This window comes from Acomys russatus, chromosome 29 (assembly GCF_903995435.1).
Source record: "Acomys russatus chromosome 29, mAcoRus1.1, whole genome shotgun sequence".
Taxonomy (NCBI): domain Eukaryota; kingdom Metazoa; phylum Chordata; class Mammalia; order Rodentia; family Muridae; genus Acomys; species Acomys russatus.
Window position 1 is genome coordinate 25,350,892 of NC_067165.1, and position 12,982 is coordinate 25,363,873.

Here is a 12,982-nt window from a genome sequence, read left to right on the forward strand (position 1 = left end):
ATGCAGTGAAAATGTGTCACTGAGTGGCTGGAGTCATGACTCAGAGGATAAAAACACTGGCTGCTCTTGCAGAGGACCTGAGTTCGATTCCTAGCAGCAACACGATGGCTCACAACAGTCTCTAATCCTAGTTCCAGGAGATCCAATGCCCTGTCAGGCCTCCATAGACACTGCATGCACATGGTGCACAAACATACACACAGACAAAACACCCACACACATAAAAACATAAAACTAAATAAAGTCTCCAAAAAAACTATTTTTTTAAGGAAAAGAAAGTCAGGTGTGGTGGGTGGCTCGTGGGTCTGTAACCTCAGTGCTTGAAAGCAGAGGGAGGAGGATCAAGAGTTAAAGGTCATCATCCTATGCTACATAGTGGGTTTGAGGCCAGCTTGGGATATATATATGACCATATGTCAACAAAAACTGAAAGGGAGGGAGGGAGGGAGAGAGGGAGGGAGAAAGAAAAGAGGGAGGGAGGAGAAAGAGAGAGGATAGAGGGAGAGAGGAGAGAACAGGAGAGAGAGGGGGAGAGGGAGGAAGGGAGGGAGGGAGAAGAGAATAGGAGAGGGGGTAGAAAGAAGGAGGGTGAGAGGGAAGGAAGGAGGGAGGGAGGGAGAGAGGGTGGGAGGGAGGGAGGGAGGAAGGGAGGGAGGAGCTCACAGATGGGCAAAACACAGTTTCCCCCACCTGCTTGCATGAGCCAGTGGTGAGCAATACCTTGGTCCTGATTGGAGCTGTGGCCCCAGGAGCCCAGGAAAAAAAACTGCACTAGGCTCCAGGTGAAAACGAGAAAGAGAAAGGCACTGTATCTATCAGGCAGCGTGCCGTTGCCAATGGCTCCCAGAAAGGCCTTCTTTCACACGGAATCACAGTGTTCTTTCTGTTGGCTCAATTTGCCTTTCTCTCTGGGAAGGATTGTGACAGGTGTGTGGCAGAGCCACCTTGGCGCTCTTGGCTAGGATTGGAATTGTCATAACTTCGGGGCTTCTCCAGCGCCCGCTCTGTGGTGTAGCAGGCGGTGTGCAGTGGTTCTCTGACTTGGTTACATAAGAAACCTTTGTCCTGGAGCCATCTGTTCTCACAACTCAGAATGTGTGTCCGTCCCCACCCCCACCCCCGCCACTGACTCTTATTTAGAAAACCTTGGTCTTTAAATCTCCATGCCATTTGTCAGGGAATTGTCACACAGCAGTCTGGGCACCTCGGGTCCAGCCTCACAAGCTAGGATCCATATGCCCACCATACTGTCCTTCTGTCCTGTGGGGAGGTCAGGGTACCTACTGAGGCCAGTGACCCTGAAGCTTTGTGTCTCTGTGAAACCACCCAACAGACCAGGGGATGTCATGTCCTAGATCCCCAAGCTTTCTCCCTCTGTTCTTACTCTCAGATATGGTCCCGAGGACCAAAGCTTCACCCCAAATGGATGCCTGCAAGTTGTCCTCTGACCTCCACACATGCACCGTGGAGCACACATGTGCCTCCTCCTGACACAAAATAAACACGCGCAAATTAAAATTTTGTCTTTAAAAGAAAGCCCCTCATACCAGAGAGATGGCTCAGTGGTTAAGAGCACTTGTTGCTCTTGCATTAGGGTCAATTCTCAGCACCCACATGGCAGCTTACAACCGTCTATAACTCCAGTCCCAGGAGAGCCAATGCCCACTGCTGGTCTCTGCAGGCACCACACATGCACAGTACATAGACACACATGCTGGCAAATTGCCCATATACATAAATATATTTCTTTTTAAAAAGGAGAGTCTCTTTCACATTTTCACTGCAGAGTGTGCACATAGGTTCTAATGGCTGGGATTTCAGGGTGAGTCTCTCTGCTGTGTCTGCAGCCTGTGCGGGGGGTGGGAAACGATGATAGTCTCCCCTGCATCCTCAGATTAGCAGTGCGTGCGGTGGTCACGTGACTGCCGGGGAGGCCAATGTACCTCCAGTGTTTTAGATAAGACTTTTTCCACCTGCACCCCCAGCTAAGGCCATCCAGTCTTTGGTCACTTCCCCAGAAATACATCGACTCTTTGGATGAAGACCAGGCACCTGATGGGTCTTTCAAGGCCCTGTGTGATCCAACTGCATTCACTCTTTCTAGCTTTGCCCTGGGTTTGGCACCCTCTAGTCCCCGGGCTCTCCATGCAGGTATCTCTGTGGGTCACTGTTCCCCTCACCTGCAGACCTGTGTACATCCTGGTCTCTGGGCCCCATGTTCATTCTTTCCCTGAGAACGCTCACCTTATCTAGAGGACTTGTCTTTTGTGCCCCCCACGGAGAGCCTGACTCCTTCCTCTCCTGTCTGTACCATGAGGATAGATGTTCCCCCATCAATTCATCACCTATGTGTTTAGTGTCAGTCTTAAGCCTAGACTGTGGCTCTCCTGAAGGCAGAAACTGCTTCTGGCTTCACTGCTGCCATCTCCCCAGTGTGAGCCCAGAGCCCAGTGCAGGGTCGCTGCTCAATTAAATGTGTTTTGACCACACAAAGGGAAGAGTGAGCAAGTGTGTTGGCTTTATTCTCTCCCTCACTGACGAATTCTGGGGTCTTATGGCTCATGCAGACTTAAGTTTCCAAAGAACAGTCCCAGCCAGGGCACTCTGGCTCCACACTTGTCTCTTCCTTCCTCTCACTTACGAGGCTAAGAGCTCAGCCCACCAGGGACCACCCTGCCCCCACCCCCCCCACCCCCAGGAGCTGCTGTAAAGGGACCTTGGTGTCAGTTCCCTCCTCAATGGCAACTGGAACTTTCTAGACAGATGTTTCCTGCATGTCATTCCTTCCCACTTATGCCATTCACTGGGAGGGAAAAGGAACTGAGAAAAAGGGGGGGGGAGGTGGGGGGGGGAAGTGGATGGAATGGTAGAGAATTTACCATGCACCTAACATGCAAGGGCTGTCCTAAGCCTGTGAGAAATGTCACATCCATTGCTGTACCTTCTCAAAATCTGGGTGAAGCATAAGCTCCCATTCCCCCTTTCATAAATGGGGAAACTAAGGCACAGAACCATCAAGGCACTTGTTCAAAGTCTTCTGGGACTGGCTGGTTTGGGGACGGGGCCTCTGAGCTAAGTTCCTGAGCTACACAGGTCATAGCTGTCTAAGGTACTTAGGTCTGGTTACTGAAGACGGCGTGGAGGTCTCTGGAGGTGAATGAAGCTGCTTCCTGGTGTCAGGCATGGGCTGAGGGGAACACAGATGTGGTGCTGAGCTGTAGGTCATGGGTGCCCCCAAACAGCCCTGGAAGTGAGGGGACTCTTAAGAGATGCTTCAGAGGTGATAGAGAGATCTGAGGGGAGCACGGTCAACTCCCGGAAGCAAGCAGGAAGACCAACTGAGGAAGAGGCCAGCCAGGGGAATCTCCGTAGTCCAGCTAGGCCATCTATCCATTCCCAGGATGTGATTCCGGCACCACACCCTCACTTCTGGAAGGTGGGGAGCAGGTGATGGCCTCCTTTTGTGGTTCTGCAGGAGGTGAAGGAGGCTAGCTAGGTTTTAAGCTTGGGTGGCAGGCTCAAAGGAAGTGCAGGGCTGCAGATGGCGAGACAGGAGTGGTTCTGGTGTGTGCATCCTGCTTAAGAAGAAGAATGCTACTCTGAAATCTCAAGCACCCGGATGTGAAGCTGCACCGGTGCTCAGGGCTACAGGCACAGTGCAGGCTAGACACCGCCCCGCCTCTGCCCCTCAACCCCTCCCCTCCCCCGCCGTGCTGCGCTGAGAGCCCGTGCTTCGAGCAGCTGCATCTGAGGGAGTGCTACGCGAGGAGTGCAGAAGGCTCTGCTGGAGCTGTTCTGCTTCAGTCTGACTCCACAGAGAGATTTTCTCAGAGAAGGAAACACCATCAGCCTTTGAAAGTTTGGAGCTAAAGCGGACACTGCCATTTCCTTCTCCTCCAGTGCCTAGTGGTATCCACCGGGAATGAGAGCTGAGGCTGGCCGGAGAATGCAGCCACTAGAGGGCGACATTGGACCAGCAAAGCCCTATCTATGGGACAGTGGGGTGTGCAGGAGTTTCTAGACGCATCTCTCTTCCTACCTGCCACTCACACCCGCACTTCAACTGTGATTCCTAGAAAACCCTATGAAATCGGTATCACCCGCGACGGGGACATGAATTCAGTGTGACTTCCCAAGGAGTCTGTCTTGTTATTTTTGGCCTTTTCTTTGTTCTTATGGAGGAAACGGATCAGCCTCTGACCTTTTCTGCCCACAAATGGCCACTCAGAAACTCTCTTGATAACTACCAATTGGGACGGGGAGCAATCAGTGTATTTTAAAACCTCACCCAGGACCACATGCTAGGAGAAAATAATTACGTATTTAATAAATAACAAGAATCAAATATCCAAAATATATAAAGAGCCCTCTAAAAGACAACAATAATTAAAAAAACAAACAAACAAACAAACAAACAAACAAACAAACTTTCTGTAAAGGTTTTTCTTGGAATACACGCTTCACCAGGGAAGGAAGGTAATGACAAGAGACATTCTACATCTTTAGCCATTTTTTTTTAATGCCAAATAAACTCACAGTACATGCCCACAGTCTGAGGCACAGGAGGAAGTGCAGTGGGGGAAAGAGGAGAAGAGTCAGAATGGGACGTGGGGGGCACAGAAGGAAGTGGTGGGGTGGGTACATTTATTATCCAAGTAGCTATGATGACTTCATAGCTGTATACATTGGCCAAACTCAACAGGCTGGTGTGTTAAATACACACATTTATTTGTACGCCCACAATAAGACAATAAAGCTGCTTAAAATGTCACTGCCTCTCTACCATGCCCGGTCTCAAAGAATATCGAATGCACCTTGCTGTGTGCCACAAGGACTCACTTTGCCTCTCAACATCAGGACTCTGCTGTGCAGTTTCTCAGCCCTGTGGGAGGATGGCTGGCTTCACCCTTGACTGAGTTCACAGGGCTCCCGACAAGGCTTGAGCTGAAAGCAGATGTGCCGCCACAGTGGGGCAGGCAGGCTGGCTGGCTCGTGCATCTCTCTCTGCTACCACTGCGAGGACATGCCTAGCCTAGACTTCTGCAGGGCAAGAGACACTATGAATAGAGCCAAGTAATGCTGTCACTTCTGCCAAGGTCAGCCACAGCTGGGGTCAGCCAGAAGCCACAAGAAGCTCAGGACATGAGTGTCCAGCCAAGATCAGTAGAGGTGCCCAGCCAACCTACAACTGACCCCAGAGAAGCAAGCAACAAATGTCTTAAATTCTGCCGGGCGGTGGTGGTGGTGCACATCTTTAATCCTAGCACTCGGGAGGCAAGCAGAGGTAGGTGGATCGCTGTGAGTTCGAGGCCAGCCTGGTCTACAAATTGAGTCCAGGATGGCCAAGGCTACACAGAAAAACCCTGTCTTGAAAAAAAAAATTCTGTCAGTGGACTTCTCTGAGATTGGCCGGGCAGTCTGATTACAGTGAGACAGCAGCAGCAGCAGCAGGAGGAGCAGCAGGAGCAACAGGAACAGCAGCACCACCATCACTACCACCACCACCACCAACAACAACAAAACGGAATAAGCAATGTAGAAAGGCTTCCTGGAGGAGGCGAGGCCCACTGTTTCTTGGTTTTGAAACTAGGTGGTAATATAGCCCTGGCTGGCCTGGAACTCCAGGTGATCCTCTTGCCTGTCTGCCTCTGAACTATTACTGGGAACATCAGCCTGACCCACCGTCCCATGCTCCCCACTGGGTTTTAATGATAAGAGTGAGCCAGCCAGAAGAAGGGCATGGAGTCTGCAGAAGAGCAGAGGAGAGCCTACGCCTGCAGACCTGGGTGAACTCAGCCCATGAGTGGTCCACCCTCCAGCGTGAGCCAGAGAGAAAGTCCCACCCACACCTCAAGACACTTGGATGCCATGCTATGACAGTTTGAAGGTGCAGGGGACCTTCAAAGGTGAAGCTGACCTTTCTAGATGACCAGAGTGGTGGCAGCAGCTGGGGTGGAAGCTGGGCCCCCACATAGCTGAGTGAGGTCTGTGTTCTGAGCTCTGCCCACGTGTAAACCCCAGGAGAGCTGTTTGAAGGATGATCCCAGGGGGTGCCTACCATAACCAATGCTTTTATTCCAGAAATTTCTTCATCATAAGACTCTGCCTCAGTTCCACCAGATTCCTTGACCGGGCCTAACTTTACCCTTCACTGTGGCCCAGGGAATTAATTTAAAAATCTTCATTCATTTGTAAATGGTTTGCAAGTCCACCCATATGGGACAATACCGGCTCAATCTCCAAGCACAGGGAGTGAGAAGTTCCTCGGAAGCTTGCAAGGTTATTGGACTCACAGGCACCCCAGGCTTCCACCTGCATCATTGTGAGTTGATTACAGGATGCCTAATGCAGTTCTTTATAATAGAACCATTTTTAATTAACATTATGGCCTGATTCAGGATGAGTGATGTGTGCTCATGACATCAGGGAGGAGAGACAGCAAGAAGGTGCAAATGACACCAGACAACAGCAGGGCCTTTTACGGCCATGCCTCTGAGATTCTCTGTCCAGTCCCACGAGTCAGAAGAGCCCACTGTTATCTACTAGCTGCGTTCTTGCTGCCACTGACTCAAACTCTGCAGGTGCGATTTTCTCTTCCCCGAAATACGGGTGATTGCATGGGCGGCAGGAACCAGGTCTCTCCTTTCGGACTCACTTGCAGATCTCCCCTTTCCTCTCTCAATTTTCCCTGTCTCAGGCTGAAGCCTCAGCAGAGCCAACCCTCCTAAACCCCGCCCCACTTTCCCAGGCTCACTGCCACCCAACCACAAGCCCCTCGGTGCAACAAGTCAGGGGGGGGGGGATGACACCCTGCATCAATGTTCCCATCAGGAAGCAGAGGCTCCTGTGTGAAAAATCTCCTGAGATGGGCATCTCTCCACTCAGGTCTCTCCATCTTTCCACTCAGTCCTCCATTCTGTCCAAGTTAGGGTTTCTATTGCTGTGAGGAAACACCACCACAGACCAAAAGCAACTTGGCAGGGAAAGGGTGTATTGGGCTTACACTTCCACATCCCAGTTCATCCCTGAAGGAAGTCAGGGCAGGAACTCAAACAAGGGCAGGAACCTGGAGGGAAGGAGCCCCAGTGCAGAGGCTGAGGAGGCAGCTTGAGCCCCATGGCTTGCTCAACAACCCAATTTCTTATACAACCCAAGACCACCAGTCCGGAGATGGGCCTACCCACAATGCAATGGGCTGGGATTCTCACATCAATCACTACTTAAGAAAATGCTCTACAGGCTTGCCTACAGCCCAGCCTTAGGGAGGCATTCTACCAACTGGGATTCCCTTCTCTCAGATGACTCTAGCCCAGGTCATAAATTTAGGCAGTGCAACATCTTGAGCTATAAAGCATTCAGTTGGGCATCACTATCATACGGTTGAGATATGAGAGACCTCAGCGGTCACCTTACCCAGATGTCCAGCAAGTATCTTAGTCACTCAAGTATGCAGAGGCAAAGTATACAGAGGAGGGACCAGCAGGTACACGGACCCTGTGGCAGGGATTGCTGGTGAATTTGAGGACTAATACCTTTGGCTTTCTGGGATACCTGAGAGACTTTAAGGGCATGATGGGAAAAGGAAAGGGTTGGCCTTCTCAGGGACAGGCGATCAGGAGAGGGTGATAGGCCCAGTGTTTTATCTAAGCACAAATGTGCTGGGCTCAGTGCCCCATGTGGCTAGAGGGGTCCAGGCATTGGAAGAGATGGCCGAGGTATGAACAGACTGACACAAAGCCAGGGCAGTGGTGGCACACGAAGGTCCCAGAGTGCTTCCCTGGGTAAGGGGGGGCCACTGTCCCTTCCCAAAGGCTATCAACAGTAAGGACTTGGCTGGGCATAAAGGTCCTGGCTATGGGTAAGTGAGCAGGAAGATGGGTGTCAGGCAGACTCGCGTTCAGGAGTGTGACCTTGGCCCGTGGAGGACATCAGGAGGATTCTGAAAGGGGCCATGACTTGATCAGGGGTTTCTCTGGCACCTAGAAATGATTATAGAGGACATTGCCTGAAAGCCAGGCAGCACCAAGCTGAGGTGCTACTGAGCACAGAGCTGCACATTCAGAGGAAACACCCCCAGGGCGAGGCAGAGCGCTGAGGGTGGGAAGGGCAGGAGAAGGGCAGAGGGCCACTCAGGGCCTGTGTAGGGTTCAGGGGGCTTCTGGGAATCCTTACCCGAGTAAGTAACCACTGCTCACCAAACACCTACTACGTGCACTCAACTCACATAATCATTCATTCACTGAGCTCACCAAATACCTACTATGTGCACCCAACTCACATAGTCATTCATTCACTGAGCTCACCAAACACCTACTATGTGCACCCAACTCAGATAGTCATTCACTGAGCTCCTACTGTGTGCAGCCAACTCACACAGCCATTTATCCACTGAGCATGGGCTGTGTGCTATCTGCTTACATAGGCATTTCTTTTCTGAGTACCTACTATGTGCAGCCAGTTTACATAGATGTTCACTGAGCTCCTACAGTTTGCAGCCACCTTATACCCAGTCCCTTACTCATTGAGCAAGAGAGGATAGCTATAGCTGAGACAAGTGGGGTTCTCCCCCTGCCCCCCCCACAGTGTATGGCCTGTTAGTCAGGTGAAAAAGATGTTGGGCAGTGACTAACAGAATATAACATAAAGTCCTGATACAGCAAGGTTTGTGCCATGAAGGACACCAACCGGAAGGTTGGTGGGGTAGCTCAGTGGGTGGAGCGCTTCCTGTGCAATGCTGGAGACCTGAGTTCGGTCCCTGGAGTTCAGGTAAAGGTGGAAGGAGAGAACAGAGGTCACAGAGTTGACCTCTGACCTCTGACCTCCACATGTGTGCCCACATGCATCACGTGTACCTGACACTCTCTCCTATGAAGAGGAACCCGGTTGGAGTTGAACTCAGGTTCAGATCAGGATCCGGTGGGTCAACGCTACATCATCTCCCGACGCCTTTCTGTAAGTTAATTGCAACAGCTGTTCTCTCACGTCCTTTAATTGCAAAACCGGTTAAGCTTAGCGCGCTCAGCTGTGGCTGAGGCACAAGAAGGCAGGGCCTGGGCTGGCTCTGCAGGTCTTGCCTTGTGCTGAGGCACCATGCTCCTCTTTCAGTGACAGCGGCCTCCATCTACTGTTTGTGTGACCCTTGTGGGGCATGGGCGATGTGTCAAGGTGTGTCTCAAAGAAGTGGATCCTGGGTCCCATCCCAGGTGCAGCTCCCTGGCACAAGTGTGCCTGGCCTGTGAGGCAGGCGGAGGAGGAAACATTCCCCAAGGGTGGTGTGTGTGTGTGTGTGTGTGTGTGTGTGTGTGTGTGTGTGTGTGTCCAGAATGACACAGTATCATTGCCCTACACACACTGGCCTGCACTGGTCCTCACTGCCTGGTATCTTACCAGAACCTTTTTATTTACTTTTCCCTCAAGAAGTCACAGACTCCACCATGGCTACTACTATTACATGCCCAGGGCTTAGAAGGACATCTATTCTTTGGCATGTACTCAATAGGAATGAATGAATGAATGAATGAATGAATGAATGAATGAGAAAACAAGGGAATATGTGAATGAAAGGATTGATTAATTAATCAATCAATTAATTGATGTTTTTGGCTTCCTGGAAGGAAGAGTTCAAACGCCCAAAGCCACTGTGTATGTGAAATGATTGGCACCGGGGAGGCCATGTTCCCTCCACAGCTATCCCTGGGCAGTACCGAGACAGGTGAGATACTGGCAGCATGTTCCTGAGATTCTTATAGAAATGAGTTTGTTTCAGGCCTTGGCCAGGTGTATTTGTTCTTAGAAACGCTGGGCCAGCCGCTTATATATGCCCTTTCCTGTCCCCTGTCCCCTGTTCCCTGTTGCAGAGATGTTGAGAAGTTGAGATCTTGGGGTGTGACAGCCATGTTGTCCACCACACATGTGCAGGGCACAGCCCATGGCCCAAACTAGGTGAGAGACCACACCTCTCTGTGAATTGGTTTCTTCATTTCCTGAGGCTCTTGGGGTATGGAGCTGGGGTGGGAAAGACTCTATATGAACACAGTGTCCACGCACACTGCCCAGTGTTGCTTTCTATCTGGCTCCAGAGCCTGTGGGTGCATCAGAGTAAGCTGACAGTCATGAGGAGGAGACACTCTGTCCCTCCTGAGATGGAGGTGGCAGCCAGGCTGCCCTAGAGCCCAGGTGCCAGCACAGCCAGGAAGAAATCAATAGCTCCAAGGGCACCTGGGAGGAGGGCAGTAGAAGACGACAGAGGTAAGGAGGGCAGCAGGGAACACGGAGTCTTCTTCCTCCTTCCAGAAGCCTCATCCTCCACCCTGTGGTTATGTGTGGCCTTTGAGAGAACAAGCTGACCCTGTCACACAAGCAGCTGGGAAGATGTCCACACATTCACAGCAGGTGGTGACATTCAGGTGGCCTGTGCAATTGAGATTCCAATGTGTGAAGGAGGGAGCTGGCCTGGTGCGGAGCCTACCCACCTGTCACCACTGAGTTCCTTGGGAGGTGATGCTGCATTTGGCACACGAAGTGCAGCTCCGTTGGAGGGTGAAGAGGGCATACAGCAGAAATCCTTACTTTACAAACGGTCCCACAATCCCTCAGCACATTGCAGGAGGCAGTGTAGAGCCTGTGATGGAAGTTTTGATTTCTTTGTAAACTCAGTTAGATTTTGTAAATGGGTTTTTGTTTTAATGCCAAGTATGCGATCTTAGTTTGGACTTTAGTTTGTCTATAGCTTATAACTGTCTTGTGCGGGGTGTGGCCTTTGCCAGCTGGTTAATGGCCTGCTTCCTGCAGCATGGACAGGGGCATGGTCTAGGACACTGAGGAAGATAAATAGGAGAGAGAAATGAGGCCTGTGGAGGTGGCCCTGACATGTCGCAGTTTGGAGAGACCAGAGACCAGTGTGGTGGAAGGAGAGAAACGTTTCAACGCAGTGGATTGGAGGAGACTGCTTGCTGGTTTTGCTGTTGACAGAGATTGGTATTGCCCCAAAAGAACCCAATTGACCCTAAACATCCAGGAGAAGTAAAGGGGTCTGTGCCCCCTCTCCCCACTAAACTTTTTCCTCATACCCAGGATTAAAGGATTGGTGGAAAGGAGGTAGAGGCTTCCATACCCCAAATAAAATAGAGTTTAAAAACAAACATCAACAAGAGCCCACATTTTCTGGGTGCATGGGTGAGGGGCCTGGACTCTACACTGTGTCTGCTGTCCTCTGAAGGTGATGGATGGATGAGCAGGCATCTCTAATGAGCCCAGAGTCAGTAACAAGGCATCCAGGAGCTTCCTGCCTTTCACAGACTCCAGAGAAGGGACGCCTATATGAATCCAGGACTCGGCAGGGACAGACCCTCCCAACTCAGCTCTCCAGGGACCTGAGTAGGCCTGGGTAGATGGCTCTCTGTGACATCCATGCATCCCACATCTGCCCCTGGGAAGTGGCCAGGAGACCTCAGGATGGAGCCTGAGGCCTAGCCCACCCTCTGCAGCACTCTCCAGGCATCTATACTCCTAGGAGGAGAAAGGGTGACTCAGACCTCAGAGCACAGACCACCGCTGGCCTCAGCACTCCCATCCCCTCTCCCGGAACAGAGAGTTTGCCTGCTCTGCAGCTTCAGGACGCCAAGCTCAGCTCTTGGCACAGCTCACTCCGCACTGCTTCCAGATGCCCACCTGTCCCTGCCTTGTCCTTCAGTGAGCTTCTGAGGGGACAAGATGCATCTCATAGACCTTGGCTGTGTCCTGGGAAAGGATAGAAATACAGGCGGCACTGGATACAATTCAAGAAGGCACCTGGGAGGAATGACGTCATTCACCTCCTCAGGCCTTCCCCAGGGCTTCTCAGCCTAGGATCCAGGAGGCTCCTGGGCAGTGTCAGCCTCCCTTTCTCACTCTGCCGTGAGAACATCAGGCCTGGCCTCTCAGAGGCCTTATTCTGTCTGCCTAGCTTGAAAATGGGCAGACACCCTCCTCCCCCGACCCCCACCCCCTGACCTCAGCTCCTTTGGAGAGGCAGGTTCCCCACCTGTAAGGCTCACATGTGCCTGCCCTTTCAAGCCTAATCCACTCTGGGGGACATTTCCATGGGAGATATTCCCACCCCTCACATGGTGTAACTTGAATGAACACAGTCTGGGCCAGAAAGTGGGCCCTGGAGAAGGAATTGATATTGTTTCCAGCCAGGACTTGTCTCTCTTCCCCAGCTTTTCCTCTCTGGATGCCTCTTTGCCTTCTGGATCATTCACTAAAAGGCTGCTGGGCCGCCAGCCCAGGCCAGAGGCACCATCTGCAGCTGCTGGGACAGTGAGGAGCCACCGCAGCCTTCCTAGCCTGGCTTCAGAGAAGACTGGGTTGTGCTGGGGAAGGGCAGGGACAAAAAGCAGGAGGTTGCCTGGAGAGGGGCAGACCCGCTATGGGCTTCACCTCTGTCCTCCATAACGCCTCCTCACCCTCACCTCCAGTCTGAAACTCTGAAAATTTTGCAGTCAGTAGAGTGGAGGGTGGGGCCGTCAGCTTGTAGTGTGACCCTGGAAAGGCACCCTCTCCAGCCTCTCCCTGCCACTGGGCCTCAGTTTCTCCATCTGCAGATGATGGTAGGGGCAGCTCAGAGTTCCCCACCTGGACGCTAAGTGAGGTGAGCCATTCAAAAGTACAAGTGGACCCAACTCGGAGGTCCTGACCCATTGAATATCTCAGAGGGCTGATCTATAATAAGAGTGTCCTAGCTGGGTGGTGGTGGCACATGCCTTTAATCCCAGCACTTAGGAGGCAGAGGCATGTGGATCTCTGTGAGTTCGAGGCCAGCCTGGTCTACAGAGGGAGTTCCAGGACAGCTAGAGCTGTTACACAGAGAAACCCTGTCTCAGAAAAACAAAAACAAACAAACAAACAAAATAGAGCTCTAAAATAAAAAAACGGGGGGGGGGGGGGGGGAGTCAGGTCTCTAGATCCTGGCATATCTGGGTTCCAATCCCCAGGCAGCAGC